Source organism: Dipteris shenzhenensis, chromosome 11 (genome assembly GCF_047967505.1).
Source record: "Dipteris shenzhenensis isolate YYH24624 ecotype China chromosome 11, Dip_SZ_1.0, whole genome shotgun sequence".
Taxonomy (NCBI): domain Eukaryota; kingdom Viridiplantae; phylum Streptophyta; class Polypodiopsida; order Gleicheniales; family Dipteridaceae; genus Dipteris; species Dipteris shenzhenensis.
Window position 1 is genome coordinate 27,204,580 of NC_141606.1, and position 7,322 is coordinate 27,211,901.

A 7,322-nucleotide genomic window follows, 5' to 3' on the forward strand; every position below is an offset into this window, starting at 1 on the left:
CAGATGAGGAAGTTTACATGATGGGGGTGTCTCCAACCTCGCCACCTGTAGAAAAGGTAACAGCTACTCCTCAACAGCTTGAATCTATGCTTTCCCCAGACCTCACTCCAAGTGAGAAAGATGAATTCCTAGAAATGTTCAAATATTTCCCTGACCTTTTCGCAACTAGCTACCGCCACCTTCGCCGTGTGACTACCATAGAGCACAAGATAGATCTGAAGCCTGTGGCTTAGAAGTATCGGAGATTAGGGCCCCTGCAGACCGATGCTTTGCGCTCAGAGTTGCAAAAATTTGTAGAAGCTGGGTTTATTGTTCCAGTTCACAATACTGAATGGGTTTCACCAGTGGTAGTCACCCCAAAGAAAAACAACAAGTGGCGGGTCTGCATCGACTATAAGAAACTCAATGCAGCCGCCAAGAGGGATCATCGTCCTCTGTTCAAGACCTCATTCTTGAGAAGGTAAGTGGTCATGAGATGTATACTTTTTATGATGGTTACTTTGGGTTTTATCAAATTAGAATTGCCGAAGAAGATGTGCTTAAAACCACATTTGCCAGACCCTGGGGGACATTTGCATTCAACGTAATGCCATTTGGCCTCACCAATGCTCCTGCTACCTTTCAAAGATTTATGCAGATGGTGTTTGCTCCTTATTTGGGGGATTTCTTGGAGGTGTTTTTAGATGATTTCTGTATATTCTCGTCACGTAAGGAGCACATCATGAAGGTTAGATTGGCCTTCCAAAGGGTCAATGATGCAAATGGCAGTCTCAACCCTGAGAAATGCACCATTGGAGCCACTCAAGGGAGGTTATTGGGACATATTGTCTCATCCAAGGGCGTTAAGCCTGACCCCGAGAAGGTAGAAGCTATCCTCAAGCTCTCCCCACCAACAACCAAACGTCAGGTACGCTCATTTGTCAATCTAGAAGGATACTATCGCCGCTTCATTGATCAATATGCTGCTTTGACACGACCCCTGACTATGCTATTAAAAGATGGGGTTGATTTCTCTTGGGATCTCCTTAGGATGAGGATTGTGATCATGGGTTTGCACAAATCAAGAATGCTCTAGCTTCAGAACCCATTCTACGCAATCCAGATTGGTCAAAGACTTTCTATATCAATCTTGGGTTTGGTGAGCACACTCTGGCAGGTATTCTTCTCCAGTAAGGGGAGGATCGGTTCATGTATCCCGTTCGATTTGCTTCTCGACAATTGCTCGACACTGAGCGATGCTATTCAGAGGCTGACAAGCATGCCTTGTCTTTGGTGTTTTGCATTGAGAAATTTAAGCATTATGTGGTTGGAAAGTCCTTCATTATACTCACTAGCACTAGTCTTGCAAAGCAGGTTCTTCAATCACCAAATCCCATGGGCCGGTTGGCCAAATGGTTGGCAATTCTACAAGAATATGATTTTTCTTTCAAAATTTAAAAGGGGGTTGTTCCAACTTGAAGAATGCTTTGATTGATTTAGAGGAGTGCCTTGATGTAACCCTTGTAGCGGCCATAGTTTTGGAGATCCATGGTATGGTGGTATCTACAAGTTTCTAACTGCTTTCTCCTTTCCTCCAGAAAGTACTAGCTATGAGAGAAAGAAGATCTGCAGAGATAGTAGGCGTACACCCTCCTTGATGGGGTGTTGTACCATCAAGGCATGGATGGGGTACTAAGACGGGCCATTGATGCAGATGAAGTGCCTAAGGTATTGAAGCATTATCATGATGGATTTTGTGGAGGCCACTATGCCAGTGACTATACAGCTAAGAAGATTTTACATGCTGGATACTATTGGCCGACCTTGTTTAAGGATGTCACTTTGTATTGCAAAACCTGTGAACCATGCCAATTCTTTGGTAGGAAGGATTTGCGTCCTGGGCAACATCACCCAGTGATGTCCATCCATCCGTTTCAGAATTGGGGAATAGATTTTGTCAGGCCCTTGCCCATGACTGCCCACAAAAAGAAGTATCTTTTGGTAGCCACTCAGTATGTCAGTAAGTGGGCTGAAGCTATCGCCCTCCCCGCTGCAAATGGTAACGCAGTTTCAAATTTCATATTTGAACGTATCTACACAAGGTTCGGGACACCCATGGAAATAGTCTCTGACCATGGGAGTCCATTCTTGAATGAAGTAGTGGAGTTACTCATGGATCGCGTGGATATTGATCATCACACTTCTAGCATCTATTACCTAGCATCCATGGGTCAAACGGAGTAGACCAATGGCCTCCTTTGTAAAACCATGGAAAAAATGGCCACAGGGAACAGGAGCCAATGGGATCAGAAGGTCACAGAAGCCGTATGGGATTACAACATCACTCATAAAACATCTACAAGTCACACTCCTTTTGAGTTGGTATATGGTACTGAAGCCGTTTTACCACTAGAGATAGAGATTCCAACTTTGAGATTGGCACAAGAACAGAGGATGACAGAAGATGAACATGTAGACGTCCGATTGTTGCAACTTGAGAAGCTAGATGAAACCCGACGCCTTGCCCTACATCAAACAGAGATCCAAAAGAATCGATAAAAGGCCCGCTTGGATGCTAAGATCCGCAAGGGATGGGAAAGACACTTTGCTGAGGGGGATGTTGTGCTATGCTTTGATAACAGATTGGACCACCAAATGGATAAGAAGTTTTTGCCACTATGGACCGGTCCATACAAAGTCATCAAGGAATGTAGCAATGGGTCTATACAAGTTCAAGAGCTGCATGAGCCATATGGCAAGAAGGTGATTAACAAGCATTACCTCAAGCCCTTCTTTGTGCATGACAGACCCAGGCATGGAAATGCTAAGCATTCCCTGCCTGGGGGGGGGGAACTGTTATGGATAAATTTGTCTAAGGAAAAAGGCATAAATGTGAGTGTGTGTTTGTATGTGTGGCAATAGCATAATAAAATATGGTGTGCATAGGGCCTAGGGTTGAGGTGGCAGGGCATGACCATGTGCCACCCTTCCACGTAAGAGGACCCATAAGGTGTGATGTACATAATCCATGGTAGTAATATTAAAATGTAAGGTAGCATGGCTCCTCCATGTGCCACCCCTCCACCTAGGCTGCATTTAGTGAGATATGGCTCAAAGTCCATGGGAGAAGTAATATAAAATAGGTGGAGATCGATATTATATTGGGTTATTCCCTCCATATAGGATAGGCCCATGTGGGGGAGGTATAGATAGTCCAAGGATGCAAGTTAAATAATGGGGAAAGTAGGATGAGGTGGAAAGATTCCTTGTGCCAACCCTCCACTTGTCCTCCTAGAGGTTTGAACATATTATAAAATTGGGAGAGACCAAGGGAGTATCATAGACTTGAGATATGAGGCTTGATTTATGTGGAAAAATGAGGCAAAGGGTTGTCGCACGCAATTGAGAGTGCGTAACCGCCTAGCCCACATGGGAGACTTTTCCACACACACCATACATGTGGGAGGATGCATTTATTGGGAGAGACCCCCTCTCTTGGCTATAAAAGGAGGGGGCTATTCCTTGATGAGACACGCTCATTCTTGTTAAGCCACCTAGCTAGTACTTTGATTTCTCCCTTCTCTTCCTTTCAAAATAAAGCGTGGTCCTCTTCCCTTGATGTCTCCATCTTTACATTCCTCCTCCCATCATGTACATGCTTCTCTTCTGCCTCTCCCTTTCCCCTAGTGTCATAGTCTCCCTCTTCATTCCCTCCCCTTCTAATTCCTTTTCCCCTCCCATGATAACGTTTTGCCCTCACGTTCTCCTTTCCTCTATGGCCCTCGAGCGTTGCCATGCTTAGCCTCTAGCCTCTGGTCCTGTTCCAGCTAATAACACACACACAAAATTTAGAGAAATGGAGTTTGGTGTTATTTATTTGTAATTTATGGGGTCTTATCGTTACAAACCCCTTCAATAGGATTGTTATCCAAAGACTAGATATTGATCATTTAGTGGTGGGATATAAACTTCTTTCATGCTGGTGTTGTACATAAACTCATAAAATAGATGAAACTTGTGTTTGAAAATGTTCCTCTAAACTACGAGTATCTTTCTAGAAGATAAGGTGGAATCATGCCCAAAATACACGTGATATGGAATAGCAAGCGGTGGTAGTGTAATTCAATGAGAGTATCATGGGTCTTTCTCTATTTATTTCTCCCACTCAAGTCACTGCTATCTCGTTGATCTTTCACATCCTCTTGGCCACATAGTCCTCACTTGCTCCTGAGCTACTGCCCCACCATGACTACATGCGTGATTCCTTAAGGCCTGCGCTTCCTTTTAGTGCACAAGCGTGTGCATGCACACACACACACACAAACACATTAATTTTGCTTAAATAATTTAGCTCTCTCTCTCTCTCTCTCTCTCTCTCTCTCTCGCTCTCTCTCTCTCTCTCTCTCTCTCTCTCTCTCTCTCTCACACACACGCATGCACACACGCACACATCTAATTTATTATTTATTTTTTGCATGCTTTTTCATAAATTTAATGGGACACACGCATACACTACCCCATACATGTATTCCCCTATTTATTATTTATTTTTTACACCCATTTTCATAAATTTAATGGGTTACACACATACTCCTTCCCCTACCCTCGATTTGATTGATTAATCAATTATTTTATTGTTAAATTCCTTGACTTAAACTCAACCTCTGATCTGTATTAGTAAATAAAAATACTCCTCTTCCCTATTACTTATTTATTGGCACTATATATATTTGTTTTGATTAGTGAGTAATTGCTTCCTAACTCTCTATAACTAAAACCCCCCCTTCCTTTTTACCTGCACTTGCTATTAATAAACACTGAACCCCCCAGTTTCCCCTTGTACTTACACTTCTCTTTAAAAACATTTCCTTTTGCCTTTATGGAAATTTTTTTAATTGATTTATTATTATTATTTAGGTACTTTAAATTTAATGATTACCCTCCTGTAAATGGTTTCTCTTAAATAGGTAGATGCATCACTTGAAATATAGTTATTAACATAAACCCTTTTTTCTTCCCCCCTTACCTCTCTTGTCTTTGAAACCCCTCCCCCCCCAAATAAATCTTTATATTTATCCATGGTCTCTAGCACCTTAAAAAAGTTTTTAATTACCATTTTTAATTTTATAAGCAAGCTTAAATAGTAAGCTTTAAAATTGGTATAGAGCCTTTGTTTTATGAGTATTGATTAGAAGAATTTTCCCTACTAAAATTTATCAGATTAAGAAATAATATTTGCTACTTGAAGTCATAGGTGATCAAATTGAGGATGTATTCCTTTGTGCTGTAGGAACATCAATTCCTATGTGTTAACCTTACCAACATTTCCCGCGTGTATAGGAGTACATTTCCATAGGAACATCAATTCCTATGTGTACCCCACCAAACTCTTATGGGTTATACAAAATTGGCCCCGCGTTTGCCCCCTCAACACTCAAACTATCCACTCACTTAGAACCCGCCATCCCTGACCCTAACCTAACCTAGCTCCAACCCAAGTTTTGCCTTGAACCACCGCTGCACGATCTCCTTTGCCTACACAACCTATTTTCTAATGACCGTTCTTGATAGTCTTACCTCTTTCATGTCTCTTTATAAGAGACTATGCCTCTGAGCCGCCCTTCCTTCTTCAAGTTTTCCTATTTACTTGTGACCTTCTTACAAGCTCTTCTTTGTTCCGTAACCTTTTTGCATAGCTGTCACAACTGCTTCACGGCTTCCTTTTGGTATGCTGCACCTTCTTGATTCCTTGTTAGTTGCCTTACTGAGACTTCCTAGACCTTGGTACCTTCCCTTCCTGCTGAGCTATCTCCCTTCTCACTCTTTGGCCCTATACCTCTTTGCTTTCGATCCAGGACCTGCTCTTCCTTTGTACTTACTCTATCACCACTCTGTCTCATAGTGCCACAAAAGCTCATCCTTAGCTGGCAGGTTCGATGGCTTCCAATCGTGTGCGGGGCATTCTCAGCTTAGCATGGGGCCTTTTCTTTTTCATTTTCTAGAACTCTTTCCTAAGTTGTAGCCTCTACCCTCATACTTTTGTTGATCCTGCGATGTAGTAGCGAACCTTTATCTTCTCTTATTTTTGTAGCGTAACCTCGTAGAACCTGGCTCTCGGTACTTCAAATGACTCTTGTTGTTCTAGCTACATGACTCGCTTGTGTCCTCTAGCTCGCTAATCTACTCTTGATAGCCTTGCATGCCAGTTTTGTACGTGGGAACCCTTTGTGGTAACCATCCATGTTGAAGTTATATATATATGTTTTTTGTATATTTATTCATATATATAATATTACATGATTACATTTAGTTATAATGTCTCAATGCTACATGTATATATATATGTATTCTTGTAGATATTTTTATTGATGAATAGGTTTCTCTAACAAAAAGGGCTAATGCTTCATTATTTATGGTTTCAATCATATGTATATGTATTTAATCATATATATATATATATATATATATATATATAGAGAGAGAGAGAGAGAGAGGTTTGGCTCTCTTTAGTTTAATGTTGTTAAGATTCTAGTCAATTCTATTCAATTTTAGTAAGATAATCGATTATACTTTACTTTAGCTTCTATAAATTAATTTCTTCTTTCCATGATTTCCCTTATTAAATTAATTGCTTTATTCATATCAGTTGCTCTATTCATTTAAATATCCCTTTAAATTTGTTTTATCTCTTTTAACCGATTTAAATTTATTTCTAAGTGCCCTTTTAATTTCAAGCGTTGTATGAAAATTTATGCAAATTTGTTTAAGTATCTTAAAATTGCTACCAATTAGTGATTTAATTGTCTTGTTGTCTTAAGAGTTCCTTGTTTATTTTCCTACTTGCAAGTTATTTTATATGGTTCAATATTTTTTCCCTTCTTTTTTACCATTAATTTCCAATCATGGGTGCGGACCCATGAGTATCCCCCATCATCTTCATGAGCTTCATCGTCATTAATTTAATTGGTTTTAATCATAAAAGTAAGAGACAATTCTCTTTTCCACAAGGGTGTGGACTACCTCCCTTGGAATTTTTTCACCTATAGAGGTAGACCATCCCTTGGTTTCTTGTTTAAAAATAAGAATCTAACTATTGTATTGATACGGGATCCCCCCTTGTTAATTTTAAAATTTTGATGCCCCTTGTTTTTAATCATTTTAGAATCTTGATAGGTGTCCTGCTTTGTGGTATAAGTGATAACAAGCTGGGTTTTATAGGAATTACATGTCTTCCCTCACAAAACTATGATGTTCTAAGACACTCTTTTGTCTGGATAGTGGTGGTAGGTAAGTAGACCTTGACCTTAGAGTCTGGACTACCTGACGGATTCGACATTGTTGTA